The following is a 25,566-nucleotide window of genomic DNA, read 5'->3' on the forward strand; positions in this document are numbered from 1 at the left end:
CTTGGGACTAGTTGTAAATTGATTTAAAAGCAAATCATAATTGATGCAAATTGATTTTTTTAAAACATCCATTTTTTTCTCATTCACACTCTATACTTCAAACTTCACTGATCGAGTGTCAAAATCCTTACATTAAAATTATAATTTATTGTTACACATTCTTTAGATGTTCCATCTCTATTTGCTATTGTCAAATAAAATGTCAAATGTATCTGAATGTCAAAAATATAGCAGAAGTTTTAAAAGGCCCCCCAAAAGTTTTTTTTTTTAGTAGTTTAATAAATTTACGGATTTCAAATTAGTAGAATTCGCGGAAAAAATATCAAACAAGCATTGAAATTTCATTCAATAAGGATTACTACAATAATTCTATAGGAATTACAAAAATTTTATAAGAATTTTAAGTGAAATAATAAAAATAAATGAAAAAATTGTGCTTTTTTTTATTAAAAATTAAATAATTTATGTGAAATATTAAAAATATAAGAAATTTTTCTACGAAACAATTTTACTAGCAAAAAAGAACAAGTCGGTGAAAAAAAATCTTTCAAGTCTGAACATTTTTTTTTGTAATTTCATAAGTCGTTTCCCTCTGATTTTTTGAAATTTTTTTATTATCGTTTTCGTGCTTTTTTTCTTTTTTCGTTCTTGTTTTTTGTCTTATGATATAAAAAAAAATTCGTCATCGCATTTTATTTTTTTCCATACTTACATACATACACACGTATGTATATTTAAAATACGAGGTATAAAATTATTTTTACCTTAATACTTACGTACATAGGTACATATACATATATTGTGTTTCGGTGTGTAATTATTACTAGTAAGAAAGCTAACAAAATAAGACTACAATTAAAGATTAGATAAAAAAAAATTATTAAAAAATAAAAAGCAGGTAAGTGGATGCCTACGTCTCTAAAAATTTTTATCCATTAAATAATTGTAAATGTATAAAAGACAAAATTAATGATAAGATTGAAAATAGTACAATAAGATAATTAAAAAATAATAATAATTAACCGCTATATATTTACTTAAAAATCACATTATTTCATTTTATATAACTGAAACCTGCAAAATACATACATATGTAAACCAGTTTACCTACAAATCCAAAGAATAAAAATTATCAATAAGAATTCTTTATGTGACGTACACATCTATCTATGTATGAATGTTCTTCATGCTCAAAACAATGTGTTACAACAATGTAACCAGACAACACTAAATTTCATGCAAATATATCTATTTAGATTAAATGTAATATTATTAAGATGAAGATGATTGCAATTAATTATAAAAACGGAACTGGTTCATATTATAAAAGACCGTTAGCAATAATTGTATAAGAAAGAATTTTATGATATTAAGTTGCTAAGCAAATTAAATGCTCTTTAATATCTTATTTATTTTTTTATATAAGAAATATAAATATACAAAAATACACATGTGCAAAAAAATATATTATGAAAATTTGTAGGTATAACTAGGTAGGTTGCCAATTAGTTGGTTAAACCATTTTCATTCTATATTCGATTCGGTTGTTGATAATTCAATTTAGATTAACATCAGTGAATCATTATATTTTATTCAATTATCTTAAATATTATAATTATTTATTAAAATATATTTTTACCTTGATTATTTAATTGATTTAATCATAAGTATGTAAAATTAGGTCAAATGTAATCTATACAAATTGCTATACTAACATTATACATAAATCTTATATTTATGTTTACGTAGGTATACATACATACAAACACTTCCATTACAAGTTTAAGTCTCTTCATTTTTCTAGAATTGAAAATTCTTTAAAATAAAAAATCAATATAATTTTTATTTGTTATATTGATTCATTATCGTAAAATCATGTGCTCAAAAATGGCATAATTATTTATCTAACAAATATTTTTAAATAATTAACATTAAAAAGCAAAACTTTAAATTTTATAAAAATTTTAATATCTAACAAAAATATTAGAATCTTTTAATTTACATCTCAGTAATTGCACATCAATATTATATTCTTAAATCAAATGAACAATAACAATATAAAATAAATTTATATGACTCACTCATAATTGAAATTGGTGGAGTAAGTAACAAACAAATGGCTATAATAAAAACAATTCAAAATAATAAAAAGAAACTTGACAGTGAAATAATTTTTGTTTTGTTTAAATTACAATACGTCATGAATACAAAATACAAACTAAGTGGGTGGGTGGTGGTAACCATACATAAAAAAAAATTAGTAAAAAATCAAGTAAAAAATCTAAACTTTCAAATTGATGTTTATTATAAATTTAAATAATTTGTATTGTGGTTAAAATGTTTGTACTAAATAATGTGCTATTACCGTGTGTACATTCTATAGTTACTAAGGGTTTTTTTTAAATATTAAAATTTGTTAGTATAATTTAAAAATTTTTTGTTCTTTAAATTATTCCGTCTTGATAATTTAATCTCTTCCCTAATTAAGATTTTATTGTAAATTTTTTTTTATCATTCAATTTTTATTAAAAAAATGTCTATGACTTTTATGAAAAATCATAACTATTGAAAAATCATTGCTATATATTGAGTAGTCAGGTATGTACGTAAGTAGGTACCGGTATTTTATCTATGATAAAATGTTAAATTAGAAAACAATTAAGCAGATATTATTTTATTTGAGTTTATATCTCGAAGTGACAAAATACGGCCCTGGATTGTTTTTTATGCATAGCAAAACAATACAAGATTAAAAATTTAGAAAAATTAAATTTGTTTAGGTACTGTTTACATACATGAAAAAATCTTAGATCAAATCTACGATAAAGTCTTACAGCTGTTTACGAAATTATCTGATAGAGCTCAGACTTTATATAAAAATTTAACAATTTGTTAAAAAAATTATAATCAAAATAAAAACCAGGTGATCGCTGTTCAGAATTTTTGCAAAAAATTAATTGTCACCATTTTTCTTTTAAAAAATCTAACAGTAAATATTATGAGAATAAAGAAATTTTTAATTTTTGCCGTCAAACAAAGTGTGATGTTAAACATGATTTACCGTAATTTTTTACTTTTAACCAACTGTCATTCTCTCTCAATGCCCAAATTTTTATACCCTGCACTTGAATATTCACTTTGGTATGGAGTTTGTAACCACTTGAAGGAGTCGTCTCCGGTATTGACATATATATATATATTGTTGCTCAGCATAAAATTCTGCGTCGATTTAGACATGCCCGTCTGTCTGTGGGTCCGTCCGATCGTACGATGACTCAAATCGACACAAAGCTTTCACAAGTTTTTTCTTTTGTGCCAACAACGACTGCTATTGTAATTGGACCAAATCGGACAACTGTTCCGGTTAGCTGCCATATAACTCAAAGAGATTTTTTCAAATTTTAGAAATATTAATATCAAATAATGCAAATATGTGTCTAATCACATATGTTCTGAAAATTTTAATGGAATGGCTGCACTGGTTCGGGTAGCTGCCTTACAACTCCAAAAGTTAATTTTAAATATTTGGAAAAATAATAAAGCTAGATTCATGAAACTCGGCAGTTGTGTTTTCACTTACAGGACAGACATAATATCCGTGAAATTTCTATTAAGTGGTTTGACAGGTTCAAGTAATTGCCATTTAGCAATCAAAGTTATTTCTAAATATTTCAAAAACTAATTTTTAAACTCAGATTGTCTTCATTCAGTAGGTTTATACCGACTGAAACTTTTTTACTTATTTTATTATTACATCGACTGTCGAATTAAGTGTTCTTGATAAGTATTTTGTTTCTTTCTTTCTCTGATCAGTAATAGCAAATATCAAAAGTCAAGAAGATTATTATAATCTAGATATTGATTTCCAAATTTCTTATAAAAATTCATACTTACCAAAATAATAAAACTTCTTATCAGAATACAATTAGATTAATATAAGAATATTATAAGGGTTTATAAAGGTGTTCAAATTTGAATTAAATTTTATCAGCTCCTACTTATATAATTATATAATATTTAATTACCTACTTATTTGAATATACATACTTGTATTCATATATGTATGTATATAACAAATTCTATTATTGTAATTTAAATATTTAAGTAAATTTGAGTAGTTAAGGGAATATCTACATATATTGCGTATAATACAAATTTCAGCCCACTTGTATTACTTATACATATTAAATTTATAATTTTTAGGCTACTATTATCTATACTTACATTTATATATGAAATAATCTAAAGCCTATAAGAGGTGGGAAATATAAAAAATAATTGAAGAACATCTGTTTTTTTTTTTTTATAATAAGAATTTACACTTTTATAATGTACTCGTAGATACTAATTTAAATACATACATAAGCAGTTAATATACATATATAATATTGCATATATATGTGTATGCGGGTAGATATTCAAAATAATAATAATATAAGTATGAGGTATATATATATACAAGAATTTTTAATATAAAACGTAGATTATTTACAAATTTACTTGTAAATACACTACATTTTCACCTGATTGAGAGAGTGAAAAGAAAAAGAAACAACACGTGGATTTTTCTGAATTTCTTTTGGTAAATAATAATTTTTTCTTTTTCGTTTACCATTATTTAAGAATTTACTTACTTTTTTTTTTGTATCCACCTACGGCTATTTCTTTAATAATTGAAATTTTTCTTTTTATAATATTTTCTGCCTACTTACCTTTAATGTTATGCTCGTACTTATATATATAAAATGAGAAATTGATTTTTTTTTTTTTATAATAATATGTAGGTAGGTACTTATGTGAGTACAACAGTTTGTATACTTATGTATATAACATATATATCCTTTACTTTTTGTTAAATAAAAAAAAATATATCTAAAACGTAATTTTTGCTCCTCTTTTTAAAAATATATATTTTAAATAATAAAAAATGTAAAAATAAGTAGGTTAACAGTATAGCTTATTTAGATATGTACAGGTATAGGTAGATATATACATATCCATGTATATATCTAAAGCATTATGATTATGAAAAATATACAAAAATTCCATGTTTACATTCAAGTACATGTGTTTTGTATTACTGTTTATACACGTTTGTTTATATGTACATAGATCTATGTTTGTAGCGAAAAATACTCGCGTATGACTATTAACCTTTTGAATCAAATACAGATTTATGCATGTATTTATATATATAAAAAAGCTTAGTAAATATATATATATTTACTATATATATACATATATATATATGTACTATATATTTAAATTATGTATATTTTTATACATAAATTTATGTACATGCATACTTGCTAGGATTGTTATTATTTTTATTTATTTTTTTTTTCTTTAATATTTTATGCAAATGATTTGCAAGGACATCAGAGCAATAAGATAAATAATGAAAATTTTAATAATATGTGTGTTTGTAGTTAAAAAAGAAAAAAATTTTTAGGGCGAGAGAAAATTCATAAAATAACTGTACAATTTGTATAACGAGAAATAATACTACCCTAGTATAGGTAGGAAATTTTTGAAAAATTTTGTATATTTGACATTATAATGTACAATTATAATTATTTTTTTTACAATATTTTTTTTTTTATAATATCAGTAATTAAGTAACAATAAGTATTACATATATTTTTCATAAAAAGCATAAATATTTTGTTATATATTTTAATACTTATTTCCTTTTAGTATTTTTATCATTTTAGGTTATGACAATTAAATTGCATATCCGCTGTAGGTAAATATACATATGTATATGGATTTTATGTACCGGTATAGGAATTTAATAGAGATATATAAAAAAAATTATATGAAATCTAAAAGTAAAAGAATATTAGATATTTTGAATCGGATATTCTGGTTATAAATTTTGTTTATTTTTAAATTGTAAAAATTTTATTTTTAAATTATAAAAATGTACTTTGTTTTGTTTAAAAATAATTAGTAATTTTATGGTAATTATCTAATTTATTATTTATGATTTTAAGATTCTGATGTGAAAGTTTTTTTTTTCAAAATTACATAATTTATTAATAATAATATTATTCAATATTATTATTAATTTCTAAAAAATTTTAAAATTATTATTTTATAAATAATCTACTTTATTAAAGATTTCTATTAATAATAATTACTTTATTAAAGATTTTTACTATTAATAATAATTAAAATAATTATTTAAATATTCAAATTTTTGATATATAGCTATAAATTTTGAATAATTTTTAATTATTTATAATATTGCCTAAATATTGTTGTTATGTGAAATTTTATTTTTCAATATTATAACAAATTTATATACCGGTTTGAAAATATAATCACTATAAAAAGAAATAATTTGATAAATATTTTTTTCCATTTTGAAAATTTCAGAAATTTTTATAATTCATTGTTTTTGATTATTTATTCAAATAAATTAATTATAAATTTTAATTTAAATTAAATTTAAAATCATTAAATATAAACTCAATACAAAAATAATTTAGAATAAATGCGCGCATTAATTTTTGTATTCACAATTTTTTTTTTTAATTTTAAATTTTTTAGCACTTTTTCAAAATTTTTATTATCATTTATTCGCAATAATGTTTTCGAATTTTTCTGTTTTTTTTTTTCTTTTTGGTTTCTCTATTAAAATTATTCATACATAAAATTAAAATACATACATATTTGCATATCATATATATATATATATGTAGTTAGTTATTTATACGATGATTTACCTGTGCTTAAAGGTGACTAATTTATATAAAAATTTACATTTTAATATTTCAAGTATATATAAAATAATATTATAATTTAATGATTTCTTATTCATTTATGTATAAAAAATGAATAAATTTTTTTTTTAAATAATAAAATTATTCTTATATACTTATGATATTATGTACAAAATAACAGTGAATTTAAAAATAAGCTTCTAGAATCTAGAGAGATGATTAAATTTCTTTTTTATTCTTTTCGTTATTCGTTATTTAAATTAAAATCAAGCATAAGATATAAGTAATAATTTTTGCTAAATAATGAGAATTTAAATTTAGTTAAAACCTAAATTTAAAAAAAAATTAGAGTATCATATAAATAAATTCTAAGAATATACTGGAAATACAAAACAAGTAAAGGTTTATTTATTTAAAATTGGCATATGTTCAGCTTTAAAAATAATTACGAAACATTAAAACGCAATAGATTAGTTGAAATTTAAATCGTTTCTAAAAATGGAAATATTTTGTTAAAATTTACATAGTTACTTACTTAATCTTTTGTATCACGCCTAGCGGGGAACACTATAAATCATTATAATATGATTGTCGTGGTTTCATATCACAATGTTACTCTACCTGTACAATCTACTCAATCTTAAATTTTGATATTTTATAAACATAATCATAAATAATTATTAAAATGCATCGTAATTAATTTTGTATGCCAGATTTTTGTCTTACACATACATACATATATCCTATATGGTAACTCTTCTGTTATTTCTCATTAACAACCAATATGAATTGATATTCTAAATTGTTTAAGTAGTATTTGTTGTATAAATTTCAACTTATGTAATTAATATTTCAACATCCGTGCTTATTTATATTATATAACAGATTATACATAAAGACTTGTTATTTATTATTATGTATATGGTTTTTCAATTTATAATGTAATATGATAATGTAAAAATGTCTTAGATTTAAGAGAATTGGAATTTGTTTCATTTGAGATTTTTAATTCAACATTAAATATTATTAAGGTTTTTTTTATGGTTTTGTATTAAATATAGATATGTATACACATATTTGTATAATGTACATAAGTACATATATGTACGAATTGTGCATGAAATCTATATACATGTACTTTGTGCCTTGTTTTCATATAAAATTTAAATTTTTATAGTTTTCATTTTGTTTTTTTTTTTTTTCAAATTTAATTTAATATGAATAAGTACTAAAAACTTTATTAACTAAAAAATGTGATTTAGTCAGTAAATAATTATATGGACATGATTTTTTATAAACGTCCTTTCATATATTGTAGTATTTCTTAATAAAAATAAGTACTACGTTATTTAAATGTTTTAATGGTAAAATTATTTGCTAAGTTGCAATCATAATGGCCAGTAGCTTAGACCATTTTGTTCAGATAATTTTATTTTTAAATTTCATTTCAAATCTTATAAAAACATATGACTCTTTAAAAATTGATGTATTGAATAATATTAAAATACTTAAATTAAATTATTGTATATACTTCTCAATCCCATCACCTCAACTCGGGCGATTAGCAGAATATATAGGCGACTGTTTAAGAAAAATAGAATATAGGTGAAATAAACATTTAATTTTTCTTTTAATAACTATTTGTATGAAAAAACAGGTTATCGTTTGAAAAATGATAATATTATTAACCAATTAGTTCAAATCTAATTTATCATTTAAAATCACAATTTAATTTTTTTTTAATTTCGGTGTTTTGTCAATTAACCGGTCTTTTTTTTTACCAGCTTGTTTTATACAGTAAATGTTGATTATTCTATCTATATCGTTATATAGAAATAGAAAATTTTTATATAGAAATTCAAAATTTTCATTCAACATCCATTTATGAATTCATATTTTATTTGAATGTGTGACTAGATAAGAACTTTAAGAATAAATGAATAACAAAACGCTATAAGGGGCTCTATTAACTCATGTATGTATATGCAAATCTTTTATGCAAAAACATTTTTTTTTATGCAGCTCGTGCACATAATGTTTATTAGAATAAAATCATAACTTTCTTAATCTACATAAATAATGTTACTAACTATATTTGTATATGAAAAATAATTTAAGTGAATAGGTTAAAAGCTTTAACATAAATTTTGCAATATTAAAATTTTTATGTGTAAGTATATGCTTTTTTTTCAGTACGCCCAAACTCTTCTTTTTTTTTTAACTACATCACTATTTTATGGTTATATTTTTTATATGCAAATGTATAACCACTTTTAAAAAACAAAAAAAAATGTTAAAAAAAAAAACAACATGCAAAATTAACTAAAAAAAACCATAGAGTTCTGCGGTTTTAAGACGTTTTTTTTACTAACCGCATTGCCCTCAATAAGAGAGGTTATGGAATGGCACCAAATTTAGCATGTTAAGTTTTTGGCGGAAATGTGTTTTCCCATGGAAGGGGAAGCGTAAATTAATTATTTTTAGGAAGATGTCTGTATGTCTGTCTGTCAGTCATGTGCAGATTAATATCTCCAGTTCGGCAGAACTAATTTTCTCAAAAATTTATTTCTGAGTTTACTTTGTGGATGAGACGGTTTAAGATATATCGTTTTCGTTTTTTTAAAACAATTCAAGTATTTTCATGATATTATATATATAAGCTCCATATATATAAGCTATATATATATACAAACTTTTTAAGGAAATCAGGAAATCAGGTGTCAATAAGTGAATTTTTCTTACGAATCGAATTTACATATTTATCATGTCAACTAATTTACTTGAAATTTCATATTCAATGAACCAATAAATTTTTCAAGAATATCAGTGTTTGAAAACAGAACTTTCACTAAGGGCGGATTTTATATATTTAATCATATTTCTGTATATATATATTTAATTATATTTAGAATTAATTATATATTTATTATTTGAGTTCTGGTTGTTCGAAATATGTCAATATCGCAAGGAAATCAGATCATGGAAAATGGAACTCTCCTAAAGACCAAATTAACATTTTTCTAGGTGCATGAACAAAAGACTAATTTCTTTCTTTTACACAATTTGCAAAAGCTATTTAAAAGAAATTTTCGAAATCTTATGAAACGCTTTAACAATGTAATCGATTATGTGCTGTTCACATCAGATTTTTTATTTTACTAAATTTGGTTTTTTAATTTTTATTTACAGTTTTTTTTTTGTTTCCTTATTTTTTAGTCATTAAATAAGAAAAACTTAAACTGATTTATATAATTATACAAATATATGTATTTATTTACATAAATATTATAACAAATTTATATAGTATATAGCAAAGGGTGTAAAATAATCTAGAAAAATGAAAACTATAAAACGGAAAAAAGAAATAAAAACCATAATATATAATAAGCAGGTCATATTAAAATATTTTTTGAGGACAACTTGTATTTCTTAACTTTTTATTTTTTTTTTGTTCATTGTAATTATAAATAAGGATAAATTTAGTTTTAGTGGAATTGTAATTCGTGAAATATGCATATATTTCTTTTGTGAAATTAAAGTTTTAATAAATTCCTTATATGTATATATACTAATATGATTATTCGTGTATATACAATTAATAAATGTAAATAAAATATAAGGTGAATACACTGGTTTAATGTACTTACTGTTCTATATTAAGGATAGAAGAAATTAAAATCTAACTATTAAAATTATATTTGATGAAGAAAATGTATAAGACTTTTTATTTAATATTCAAAAATTAACCCATTTACATTAATAGTATATATAAAAATATTTATTATTCAAATAAAACTGAAATTCACCAAGTTATTAAATTCAAATTTATTAAATTTTCGTAATAATTCATGTATAAATAATTTTTATATACATTATACTTAATATAACGAATTTTATGTTATAAATTGAGGTTGTAATTTGTGAAAACAAAAAAATATATTAGGATTTTAAAAATCAAATCATAAAATTTATTAATGCTAAAGATAGATGAGTCTTGTTTCTTAATTACAACCAATAATTTTTAATTAATTTTTCAAAATTATACCCTTAATTTTTTAATTATTTTACATTATTTTCTTTATTATTCAAAATTAATATTCAAAATTCAAAATTTTAAGTGAAATTTTTATTGAATATTATAGTTTCTTATATAGAACCTATATTCCATTCAAATTAACATTTTTCAAATTATTTTAGTATATTAAAATTGTACTCAAATACCAAAAATATTAATTTATTTTTTTTAAAAAGCAAAATGATTTGTCCTCTAAATATTAATTATTGTCGGATTTCATTAACCCATTAACGTCTATTTTGTCGTATACTCCTAACAGTAATAAAATTTTAAGTACTAGAATTGAAATAAAATTGCTAATACTGAATTGTAATTTTTTTTTAATGTTTTTGTGTATTAGAATGCAATGAATACGAAATTTAACCGGAGACTAGCATTTATACTATATTTTGTTTATATATAAGCAAATTTTTTTGGATTAAATAATTTCAGTTAAGAAATTGTATTGTAACTGTTATTTGTTTTCTAAATAAAAACATATAACATACACTTACATTGTGTATTTTTCATTTAACATAAAAATTGTCAAATAAAAAAGAAAGTAAGTAACTAGACGATTAATAAACATTATGTATAACATGTAAATAATATTGGATTAAGTGGAACATTGATAGGTACTCGTACAATTACCTTAGTTTTTGTTATTTCTTTTTTATATCAAATAAAATAAAAAAAAGTCAAAATGTTCGCATGTTCATTTTAAATTTACGCAGTCATAAAATAAAAAAATAATATTTATTATTTTATATATACAAATACAAACATAGAAATTTTATATATACATACAAAATTCGTTTTAATTTATTTAAAAAATAAAAAAAAAATAGTATTTATTTTTTAACCTCACTTTAATTTTCAACCCCCATTCTTTTATATCTTCCGATTTATTCATAATTTTTTATGTTAATTTTGATCTTTTTGTTTTTTTTTTTCGATTTTTTTATTTTTTTTTTTTTAGGGGATTCAAGGTGTTGAATATTTTAATTTTTGATATTAAACGAATAAAGTAATGAATAAGTAAATAAATAAATCAATAGAATTTGAGTAATGGAATTTATTTGAAATTTGCAAAAAAATAATAAAAAAAAAAAACTATTTAGCAAAATAAGAAATTCAGTACAATAAAAAATTTTGAGTTGACACGCAATTTTTTTTAAAAAAGAATTTTGTTATATTTTCTTTTTATTTAAAAATATTGTGATATTAATTTAGAAATTGCGCAGATCCAATTAATCTAGACCATATACTTACTTAGTGATCATCAACCTGGATATTAAATAGGTTTTTTTTTATTATGCAGATTTTTCATTTTACTAAAATAGTTTTCTTTATATGTCAGTCAGTCCGAATCAAATTTTTGTTTCTCTGAATTGTTTTCAAAATCTTATAGTAAAATTATATTTTTTAAATAATTTTTTTTATTTATACAGAATAATTCATATTCTGGTAGTCGTATCGCATACAAATATCGGATAAAGTCATACTGTGTCAAGTCTAAGTTATGTTCTAGTAGTCTTAGACGTGATAGTTGAAGTGATGACAAATGTCAAAATCATTTCACGTGCTGTTTCTATAAAACTTATCATACGACATGATAGTAATTTTTCATTGCCCTTAACAAACTAAGAACTTACATAATTAAAGAAGAGAAAGCCAAATATTTTTGGATTTTAAAATAGAAATGCAACTAAGTCTCTTCTTTGTATAAGTTTTGGAAATCAATCATTATCAGTGTCATCCATGACCAAATTTTATTTTTAGTCACCGAAACTTTTAATTTTTTTAATTTTTAAAGAATAAATATGGGTAATAATCAGGGGTGGTGATTAGATTCTTATTATATATATATACAAATGCCTGTAAGTTCATTAAAGTTATTATAAACCTGCGATTCGTACAAGACCTTGGAACATAATGAAGATCCAAAAAATGAATATCCAAAATAAAGCGCGCATGTAAATATTTTGTATTATTGTGATAAAATTACGAATTTTACACAATTTTTAATGCAAACCTAGGTATACGCATTTCCAATTTTTAAACTTAAAATAGTAACAATGGTTAATATAGTTAATCTTATTTCTGTTTTTAGTAAGTAGTATCAAAATATTTTTTATTCAAATTTTCAAAAAATAAGACAAGGCGATTTAAAATTCTTAATCTAGTTGTATTTTTCAATGTGTACGTTCCTGATACTATCTATAATATTCACCTAATAAAATGTATATATAAATAAAAAAATATATGTACAAATAAATATTTACATATATAAAAATATGGGTACATGTAAAAAATTTTCAAGTGCTCTTGAATTAATTAAAATCTAGTTAAAATAATAAATGGCACTTTTACTAATATATACGAGCCCATATAAAAGTTAAAAAATTCATATTATTATTATACACGTAAATGTAGGACAACAATAAAGTGTTAAATCTATTTTTAGATTTTAAAGGGTTGATTTATAAATAAATTGCTGTCATTGTAACCAAATATCATATGACTTTTATGTTATGATATATATACTCTGTACATATATAATTTTGTTATTTACCTACAATATACTAAAGTTTTATCATATAGATTTTTAAGTATTTCTAGAAAATTTTGAAAATTATTGATAAAATAGCACATACATAGCAGCTGAAAATAAGTTGTAAAAGTCGGCAATCTGTTGTCAAATTCAAACAGAAAACTCCTTGTCATAGTCAAACAGATCATTTGACAAAATCTCCGAAAAAAATTTTAAATTTATTCTTTATTTAACATTTGAATAAATACATGTATAATAGTGCATACAAGTACCCATATATTTCATATAATTACTTTTAAATAAGTTAAAAATTGAAAATACATATTTTAGAATCTACGTGCTGAAATATAATTCTCTTTATATAATGCTTATATACATATTTCAGAATGCCATAATTATAATTCAGCTATAATTTTAACATTAAAAAGAATATTTGACATTACAAATGGTCTCAACATTAAGTAAGAAAAACATGTACATACATACGTGCACGATTATTTGAGATACCGTAAAATTAATCAGAAGAATTAATATAATCGATATTTTTTTACCTTATAATCGATCTTATTTACCTTTACAAATCAATATTACTAAATTATCGTATGAATTATATCACATGACAGAATTGTCAGACGATCAATCATATAATTTGACGTTTGCAAATATTACGTTGATTTGGCATTTGACATAATGATATGCTTACATTAGTATCAAACAAATTGACATTGGTAATATTCCGTTATGCTAAAAAAAGACGCGAACTTGACGATATATCACGTTCCGTATGGTATTCTAAGAAAAACTATGATGTTACGAGTTCCAAATGTATAAAATGCTTTTTCGAAGCGCAAAGACAAACAAATCGTTCATTTTGAATTCAAAATTTCTTATTCTTTTTGTCAAACTTCAACAATAAATATTACCAGTATGCATTAATTAATATTTGAATTGCAAAGCTGACTGATTTTTGACTTTTTGCGTTAATTTTGATGAACAAATGGACAATAAGTAATAATTTTAAGGAGAATGGTAATAATGCAATATTATTTATATAATGTCAATTTGAAGAGAAATGTCAACGTCAAAAAATAAAAAATTTATATCCCGAAATGTCGAAAAAAAGACTTTGTTTTTTTGGCAATACAGTGTCATTATACATATTAAGTCTTAGATTTAAAAACAGTTTTAAAGCGGTTTCAAAACTTTGTTTTTGACAATACGGAATACTGCCATTATGTATGTTTGACATTAAGTATTGTGTACACAAAAGAATTGCAATTTTTAGCGTTATGTTCTTTCAGTACAGTTTAAAAAAAGTTGAGAAATTTTAAAAAGGAAATTTATAAAACTTTATAAACTTTAAAATTTTTTTTTTATTAAACTAACTTTGTTAAAAGAAGTAAAAATATTTCATAACATTAACATACACGATGTGTATATTTTAAAATATATGAATATGCACTTGAAGATACACTTGAATATTTGAAATTTTTACGTAATAAAACATGTGATAAATTTTCATTTAATTTTTTTTTTTCTTTTTCTAAATGAAAAAATTCATTTCCTATGTGTATTTTTTATTAGTAAAATAAACTTTTAATTAAATTTTATCTCAAAATTCTTTATTATTATTATTATATTTTATAAAGATAATTATTATTATCATCAAAAGCATTTTTCTTATCAATTTAATCTAAATTATATATAGTGTGGAATATAAAATAATAACTTTGAAAAAATTAAAATTGTTCGTATATAAGTGCCTACGTACTGAAAGCCAAACTATAATTGAACATATATACAGAGTGTCCGCGCCTCAATGGTGTACCTGAAAGAAAAGTACATGTTTTGGTTTTGAAAATATTGTTATTATTTTTTATGCCTTTACCCTCACGGTTTCACTTAATAGACATGTTATTCTTGAATTATTCGGATGATAATGTCAAAGTGAAGATCAGATTAAATTCATACGTTACTAAACCTATGAAAAAATTACCACAGGTTAGCAACGCATAAATAGGGGTAAATTGCTACTAAATGAAAATTTATAAGAATTTTTTTTTTTTAATTTCGTCATTGCACTTAAATATTTCTTAAACTCAAAAAAGTCTTTAAAACCAGTAACATATTGCTAGAAGATGAATTCGATAAGCTTTAAAATGACATATTGTCATATTTCCCGATTTATCAATAAAAATTGTAATAATTGGGCGATTTTCAAAAAAGACCAACTTTAAAACCTCGTAACTGAAGAAGGAGGGTTTGAAAAGCAAAATGTTACTATTCTATTATACTTGTATCACCCTAATTCGGGATAACTATTAAATCTTGGACACCCTGTATATGAACATTATAAATTCTTTCAAATAAAGAATAAATGCTAGTAATATTCTTTATTCTAGAATTTTACAAGAAGCTTTTTATATTATATAAGTATTTTTGTTTTTGTATTTTTCCAATATTATGTATAACAGTTTTTTTTCTTTTGTTCTATGTTTCTGCGTGATTAAATTAATATTTAAAATTTAGAGATGTTTTGTAAGTTTTTTTTTTAAACAAAAATCATTGACAATTTTTACATAACTGTCTTACTGCCAAAAATTTTCGGACCTAATTGTTGATATATCAGCTGCCCAAATTAAAAAGAAGTAATTTACAAAATAAATAAAATCGATTTGATAACTAAAATCGTAAATTTCTGTATAAATTTTTTTAACTCCAGATTTTTTACAGCCCTTTAACATTGAATAAAAAATTGTACATATTTATTTATTTATAATAGACATACACATTTACATGTATGTGTGTCGTATAAAAGTTGAAAAACTTTTATTAAAACTTGAAATTTAACCTATTTTACCTGTTCCTAACGCTTTTATATACTTACGCATTTTATAATATGTTAAAATAATTAGTAAAGTCAAAGTTTTAATTATCGGTCAACTGAAATTATAACACTTTTCATTTTAAGGATGGAAAATATTTAATTTAAGAAAATAAAACTTATACATTTTATTTGGACAATTCATTGTTTTAAGCCTTATTAAAACATTTCCTTTCCAGTCGCTATTTGCAATTAAAAAAAAAATAAAATAATTCAGAAAAAAGTTTTCCATTACATTAATGTACCAACGAACATACATATGTATTTCAGCAAACATATACGTTCCTATACGTAAATAATTGGGTTGTTTTGTAATCAAACATACTTTATGTAGACATGCCATGTCTACAATACTTACATAGATAACGTTCACGAGAGTCATGAGCAAACATATTATTTTTATTCTGAACTGCTAATATGGTAGGTCAATGTACCCCGACATAAAAGTACATAGAAATAAAATTTTTGGTGCGTAATTATACGTATCAGTATATAATTACAGTAAAATGTAAACAAAAATCATTAAATTTAATTGAATTTTTGCAAAAAAAAAAGCAAATATGAAGTAAGTAAGTGAAATTTAAATTTGCATAAAGGCAGAAGTTTATTTAATGAGTTGATAACTTTTATTTATGCCTTCAAAAATTGAATCTTAATAATTATTTAACCCTTCACATCTAAAAATTTAAAACAATGTTTTAATTGAAAAGAATAAAATTCTATTTTTAAATTAGAATTTTGTTCTTATTAGAACTTTATTCTAGTTAAATAAAGGCAACTCAAAAATGAAGAAAGCTGTGTGGGCAAAAAAAGTGGTTTAGAACTGTGTTTGTCAACGGAGGTCATATCACTTCCTCACAAAGCAACAGAGCATTTTAAGTGGGCCACAGAACAAAAAAATTCGGAGATCACGCAAACTTTTGAGAGAGAGTAGAGAACAATTTTCACTAACATATGTACGTACTTTACATATTTAATAAATAAAAAAATTAAAAAAACAAGCATAACAATTTAAATATACAATATTTTCACGATTGTTTGTATTTATAAATGGGAATAGATTAAAATTTGTGCCATCGCTCACATCGAAAACTAAATCAAAGCTATATAGTGCTGAAGAGCAAGAGTGTGCACCTTACTTGAACATTTATTATTACAGAAACATCACACGTTATACATGACAGTATTCGTGAACTGTGAATTGACTTTGTGAATGTGAATTTAGTTTAAAAAGGAAACAATGGCGGTGTTATATAATAATTTTCTCAGCAATTTTACAGACATATTTAACAGACTGAGAATTAAAATTCAGCCGCAGTTTTTTTGTCACATTTTTGGAATAGTACACATTTCATAAGCAGTACATTATTTAAGTTATCAAATACATATTTTGAATAGTTTCTAGTCAAAGATCATTTACGCTTTAAATTTTTTGAATATCTTCATTAAATATCCCAAATTTTGTGAAATCTGTAATATACCTACTATGTACCTCAAACATTTCTTATTCTGCCATATATGTACATACAACTATAGATATAAAATAATTTATTAATTTTTGAACTTTTATAAGTATATTTGTCATGAATTAAAAGTATTGAAGTAACTCTCACGGTGACACTGCATTTTCATAATACTCAATTATAAGCCAAATATTACCCAGCAAAAACATAATAATTATATAAAACTAATAACGACATCTATTGCAAGAAAAAAAGAGAGTAAAAGATTATTAATCTAACGGAATATTTATTTTATGTCGTTTGTATGAATTTTATTTCTATTTTTTATATCTACCATATTATTTGAATTATATTGTTTAAACATCAAATTTTTAAGAGCAAATTATTATTATTTTTCTTTTTTAGCACTTTTCTAAAAATTTTTTGAAAAAAAGTGCTTATTAGTTTCACTCTGTCCGTCTGTCCGTCCGTCCGTCCGTCCGTCCGTCCGTCCGTCTGTCCGTGTGTCTGTTTACAAAACTTCTACACCCTTGAAGATAGAAAGCTGAAATTTTATATGTACATAGATCTTTACTAGAAACTTATTTCTGTAGAACAAAATTTTTACCTATCTCCTCCCCTCTAGAAGTTATACCCCCCCAAAACCCTAAAAATGGCCTTTTTTAACTATTTGTTGCAATGAAACCATAAGCATTTTTGAAATTTTGCAAACGCAGAAAAGCAGCGGCTTGCTTCCCCTAGCGCGGCATACTATATTTGAACTTTAGAAAAACAAAATGGCCGCTCAAATTTACCGTTATCTAAAGTCCTTTTTTTGCAAATTTTTGATGTCGTTTTTTTTCCAAACTACAGCCTGTAGAAGCTTGAAATTTTAGGAGCTTTTAGACATTATCAAATAGTTCATTTCGCTAGAAGAAAATTTTTTTCCATCTCCACCCCCTCTCAAGTTATCGCCTCTTGAAATTTGTAAAATTTGAATTTTTGACACCTTATATTTCCGAAACCGCAAGCTTTTTCAAATTTCTATTAACGCAAAAAGTTAACGGTAAATTCCATGAAATTAAAAAATATAATTATTTTTCTTAACTCACAAAATTAAACCTCAAAATCGAGCATTATGTTAACCCCACTTTATATTAATTTTTGCTTTATTTCAAAGACTGCATAAATCATTCATCCTAAATATATGCAACCCTAGAAATAGTTTTGTATATGAATGAAAATAATTTTAATAGTGTGATAGGTACATAGACTACATAGACTGTATTTAAAAGCAAAATTTTCATTTGTTGAAGGGAAAAGTGCTACAATACAAACCATTGGTTTGACCCAACTTTATTATGTTTATTAAACTGTAACAAATTTTTAAAATAAACAAAATATTTTCATGTTAAAAAAAAATGAGTAAATAATCTGAAAATCTATTTTATATTTTGAAGGACCAAAGTACAAAATTGACGTCATATAGATAGAGAAAGTATGTTTATATTCTATACTTAATATAAAAACAAAGAATATAGCGCTACAAAAATCTTCTATACTTGATTTAAATAAAAAATTTTATCGAAATTGTAGTTGTATTGTACAGTTCGTTTGTAGCTATTGTACTATAACAAAGGGCTGACGGTGAAAATATAAAATCAAGAAAATGGAAATCTAACTGAGCACATCTGTATGTATAACGTCATAATATACTTAATAATTCCTTTCTTTCTTTGTTAACAAAATTTATTAAAAATTTTCAAGGTTTTTGTTCGATTTCATCCGAAGGTTTCATTGATTTAAGAAGGTAGATGAAATTAATGTTTGCACTAAATAGCTATTCTTAAATTTTACTTTATGGTCACGAATTCGAATTTCCTGCGATAACATTAAATGACAATATTCAGATATTAATCAAATTCATAAACTGCTTATATATAAAAATTTATTATAAAAGTTAAAGAAGAAGGAGATTTTGAAGAGAAACTTCTAATTATTTCCATTCTTCAAAATAATTTAAATTTTTAGATTATAATTTTAAAATCTTTAATACCTTTTTAAGAACGATTTTAATTTAACAACACAAGATATATTCATATCTTAATTAAGAACTGCCTCAAAACTACATGATTATAAGAATGAGTGACATTTTGCGATTAAATATTTTTGCCCACATAATTTTATAAGACAAATATTTGTTATTATACTTTGGTATAGAAGAGTTTGTTAGCGTAATATGAAAGTCGATTAAAATTTTTGAACAAATAATGTTTGGGCTACCTATTAATAATTTGACATGAGTATGCTGTTAAACTGAAATCAATAATTTGATTTATTTTTAATTATTGAAACATAGTGAAAAATTGATTTGAAAAGGCAGGCACCTTTATTTTGGAATTCGTATATGGTACGTTCGATCAGCATCAGTATATCCGGAGTCTTTTCAATTTTCAGAACACATGTACGAATTATTTTCTGGTATTTGTACGGACCCTATATAAATTTGTTTAAAAATAAAAAAAACCGAAGCTCCGTTTGAGATTAGCAAGAAAATTCCGGAATATCCTTTTTTCGTCATAATTATGTGGGAGTACAAGTAATAGAGTACGGATAAAGCAGTTTAACAATATTGCCATTAGTCTTAACCTGAACAATTAGCAAACTTTCTATAAAATCTATTAAAATATTTTACGATATTTTATTAACGATAATTTTTTATACTTCATAAATCATAAATTTTTTTAAGTTATTTTGTTGTTCATTAATCAATAGTTTTTAAAAAATTTTTTGTCTATTAAAATTATCTTCTAAGCTCTTGAACAAGGATTTTTAATATTTACCCATAAAAAAAATTAAATGTCTTCTCATTAAAAATAAATTTTCATGGTTATTTGTTTTATTTGAATAAAATTTATGTCATCCTTTTATTTTCTGAAAATTGTTCTTTTTAACCAAGGTTACCGCCTAACTGTTTTAAAGTAATTTGATTGTTTGAGTTCTTTTTATTATTTTTTTTTATTTTTGCATCATGTTAATATTTGACATTATGCGCTTAATCACAAAAATCATTTTTGCTTTTTGTAATAAAAAAGAACTGTTATATCCTTTTAACTTCTATTTTAACCCATTTGAGCCCATAATATCAATATTGGAACTTCTTTTATTTTTAGTAATTAAAAGAAATTTTTTGGTTGCTATAGTTAGTTATACTTAATTATAAGAAAAACATCAAAGGGCAGGTAAAATAACAAATGAAAAATTAGAACGTTCCAAAAAAAGCTCCGGTCAGATTTGCGCTATAAATTCAATCCCATGCATAAAGAAACAAAGTAAATTTTAATTTTCAGATTTGTAAGGCCAAAACAACAATTTTTCAATTAATAGGAAAAAATATAATTAACTTATTGATAATTAATTAAATATTTAATGCTTTAATAGTGAAACACCCTGTAAAATTTTATTTAACTAAAATTAAGTCAATGAGAAATGTTACGTAATTCTTAATTATTTATTTTTTTTTTATTGTTTATGATGGCAATCCTGATTAATTCCTGATTTATTATTTTTTATTTATTTTTATAAATAGAAGTTTCTAATTATTAGTAAGCGTTTCGCATGCTTTTAATTTATGGAGATCAATTACCATAATTTTTATGTTTAATTCAGAAATGTCGTGGTAAAAATTAAAAAAGCATAAAATTTTAGCAAGATTTATTTATTTTTTTTTAATATTTTGACAAATAAATAGTAATAATATATACGTCAATTACCTACAAGTGCTTATTGTACATATCATATTATGTATTCATACTTTCATTGGATTTTTTTAAAATTATAGCAAGTTCTTCCATATATTCTGTTAGTTGTTAGTTCATTTAGTTTATTATTCAAGTGAAATAAATTTATCTATAATTTTAAAGTGTTCTCTTGGCTTATGTAGAGATATGAGAGGGTTAACAATCAAATGAACTGTCATACTTGTCTTACGTTTTGATTACTTACTATGCAGGTAGTTGATGCTTTGAAAACTCAACTTTGTTCGTATTATTCGTGCAATTTGTGCAGAGTACCAAAGAATTTTCAAACTCTAAAATTGTCATTTTCGAAATTTCAATCCCGGACATTAAAATTGCTTTTTTACAATATTTCCACACAATTCAGCTTATAACTGGTAATTGCTGAATTTTGTATTTATACATTATTATTGTAATTTAAATGTTTTGGGACCATATTCCGGACTCTCGTATTCACGATTAAAGAAATTTGAAATAATTAACGAAAATATTATTAATATGCTAATTATTAATAATTTTTCTCATAATTCAAAAAACAAACTCTCATTTATCACATAATACCTCTCCTATGGTTTCAAATCAATCAAGCACCTATGGTAGGGTGATTTTTCAGTAACTTGCGTTATTTTTTATCAATTAAGCACATTCTGATTACAAAAAAAGCTTACAATTATTTTGTTAAACATTTATCTTTCCAATTATAATAGATTAGTATCAGAAATTCGCATATACTGGATTTAAAATATTTTATTTAAATATTTATGGTGCGAATTAAATATGTGGGAGCTTTTTTATTAAATTATATTTAGTATGTAGAAAATTTTTTTGATGAACAAAAATTAAAATTGACTAAATTAGAAAATGAGAATTTATGTATAATGAAGCAAGTATGTATGTATTGTATACGGGCTATATAAAATAATTTATAATTCATGGGTCTGAATCAAAAAAATTCTTTAAATTTAAATCAAACACTTAAAATCTAAAAAAAAAAATCGCTTTATTCTTGTATTCATGCAAATTTTTTTTCTTTTTTTTGTTGTTAGCTTTGTTGTTTAGATTAATTGAACTTTTTGTTCTCTTCTTTTATTTTTTTTTTTATAATTTTACCTGTGATTTGATATACTGTCTCATTCTCAACATGTTTTTTTTACTCATAAATGAAAAATACGCAAAAAAAACGTGTATAAAATTTTTTCTTCTTAAAAAAAATTCTAAGGCTTCTCGAACCATGTATGTACATATATATAAACGAAAAAATAGACAAAATAAAAGAAGAAAAAATATGGGCCGTTTATTGTTCTTTTCGTAAGATACTAGGAAGATTTCTTTTTCTTCTCGTATTCTTTAGTGATAAGGCAAATTTATATATAACATAGCTGAATAATAATATGATGATTCTATTTTTAGATTCCCTCTAAATAGTTAACTGCCACACTTTAATTTTTAATGATCAAGCACAAAAAACAAATTTAGAAATTTACGTAGAGAATTTTAAATAGAGAATAGATCTGAAAAAATTTTTATTAGTTTTATGCTTTAACGTTCAGAATATTTTAAATTTGACTTAGCGAGAATATATTTTTATTATTTGGTTATGTTCATTAGTTGTTAACACTTATAAATTTAAATCAATAAATACAGTCTTGCTCTATTATTATTACATTCTAGTAGTAGCGCCAAGTGCTAAAATTGAAATTTACTTTTAATGAGTTTCTGAATTCAGTAATCTTTATCTAAACTGAAATAAACTAAAACCTTTTAATCAGCTGACTAAAATACAAGAATTTTGCATATCATCGCAGGCATATTAATAAGTGTTACAACACAAACTTTTACTTTGCAAAACATCAGGACAGTGTACAAAAAAATTCAGTTTATACTCGTAAGTATAAAATTAGCTAATAAGTGACGTTTGCTGAATTAGAAAGTAATACGATTTGACTCCAATTTGAATGACAGAAAAATAAACTTCTTAATCAATTAATAATAATTGCCTAGTATAGCTAAGCGGAGGGGAGCCAATAAATAAAGAAAATAATTTGGCAGATTAATTGAAGCGTTTTCATCTTATTTGTAATTTAATTAAAACTATAATAACCTCAATAAATTCTTCGCTAATGAAAAATTAAGTCACTAGATATGGGCCAATTATACGCCGCAAAAAAAAGTTTGAAAGTTTATAATACAATATTCATTCACAGAATTCGAAAATCAAAATTATTTTACAAGATTTAGACGATAGCTGGGTGATCCTACCGAAAGAATTGTTAATTATCCGAACATATTATTCGACAGAACGTGAATGCGTAAATATTATTTTTTTCATAAATAGAATATTAATATCGATTTCAATTAGAAGAATATCAGGAAAAACCTAGGAAATATCAAAAGAAAACTTTGGCATTTCCTTTTTTTTTTTTGCTTTTTAATAAAACTTTTCTTACAAACTTAAATAAATAAATGGTTTTTGTACATAACAAACATCCTTCGTTTAATGGCAAAGGTAACCTTATATTTTGATAACATTTAATTATCAGATTTATGCAAATTATAATAAAAGAAGAGATTATCAAAAGCAAAAAATAAATATTAGAAAAAAAAATCAAAGGATTCTAAGAAAATTGTATAAGAATGGTTGTTTAGAGAAAAATATGAATAATCGATAAAAAAATGGGAAAAAAGGTAGGATATTAACTTTTATTTTTTGTTAGAAATTACTTTTGCAATTTTGTTATTGAAATACTTTGAATATTTTGCTTATTAAATTCTATTTTCTACCTACACAGAAAAAAAAAATAAACATTTTATCTGATTTCACTTTAATGATCATCTATATATACTTATTACAATAATATATTTTTAAAATATTGTATAATTAATCCCAGTTAACATGAAACTTTTTTTTTAACTTTTCGCATAAATTTCAAATTATTTGAAAATTATTGAGTGTGTAATATTGACCACACTTTAAGATTAACAAGCCGAATATTGTTGTATTTTTTTTTTTGTTAGAAAATCAAAAAATAAATTGTAAGTATTCAAAATTATTCTTCCCACATTAGATAGAAGATATTGCGATGATTTAATATGCTAGTACTTTTGTTTTAATTCTGTTTCTCTTTTCTATCTAATTTTTTAAACAAACGCATACTAAATCACATGAATCGTACACTAGATCGCAGTTGTATAAACAGATTAAAGAATTTTATTGGTAACTAGTACAAGTCGATTTTTCCTTATTTTCGAATTAAAATTTTTCTTTCACATAGTGAATTCGTAAAGCTCTGATTCATTCCTTTAAATATGCATATTTATCATCATCGTTATACAGAATTTTCTATAACAAAAAAACAAAGAGAATTTTAAAATATTTGAGTCCTTGTTAAATTATTTCAGTATAGTTTTATGAAATAATTTAAAAGCAAATTATTTGTCACTTTTATTCATATATATATTAAGTATATCTACATCCTTGGTTCCAAATAAGTTTATGCTATTATTCATATTATATTTTATAAAATTTGTAATAAATTTTTGTTTTTTTTTTTTTGCAAAACATTAAATAATGGTTTCGATTTAATAACTAAATTCTTTCTATTCATATTCAAATAATTTTAAAATATTATTCAATTAACTAATTTTAATTCAAATTACTTAATTAACTTAGCTTTTAATTTATCTATATAAAGTTTTAATATTCAAGTTATACAACTTTAAATTATTTTATTTCGGAAAACTGTAGATGTGGATTTTATTATAATTAAATTGCCGTCAATTTACTGATAATGATTGATTTTCAATTTGTAAATATGCTTAGTGTTAATATTAGTCAAAAGGCGACAGTGAGTATAATTTTCCAACTAAATTAATAAATTTTAGATAGCAATTACTTTTAGTTCACACAATTCTTATTTTGAATAATGAAATCTTATACTACGCCTTAAACAATTGAAACGAAAGGGTGTTAACTAAAGCTACAAATTTATTTCTACAAAAATAATTTTTTTATACATATAAACTTGTATATGTATAAGTATTTGTAAGATAAATATTTTAAATTGTAACAATAATCTACATTTCTTAATCAAAATTTAAAATAATTTC

The 25,566-nt window shown here is 22.7% G+C and overlaps 1 protein-coding gene across 1 annotated transcript in view; it reads left to right on the top strand.

The window, feature by feature from the left end:
* The first annotated feature begins 316 nt into the window (after positions 1–316).
* Positions 317–25,566, top strand: part of LOC129609073 (probable protein phosphatase 2C T23F11.1) — a 50,513-nt gene continuing 25,263 nt past the window's right edge. The window contains exon 1 of the mRNA XM_055520934.1: positions 317–898. The gene's annotated coding sequence lies outside the window, so the exon portion shown is untranslated. The remainder of the gene's footprint in view (positions 899–25,566) is intronic.

Source organism: Condylostylus longicornis, unplaced genomic scaffold, assembly GCF_029603195.1.
Source record: "Condylostylus longicornis isolate FDR11 unplaced genomic scaffold, ASM2960319v2 ptg000038l, whole genome shotgun sequence".
NCBI classification, from domain to species: domain Eukaryota; kingdom Metazoa; phylum Arthropoda; class Insecta; order Diptera; family Dolichopodidae; genus Condylostylus; species Condylostylus longicornis.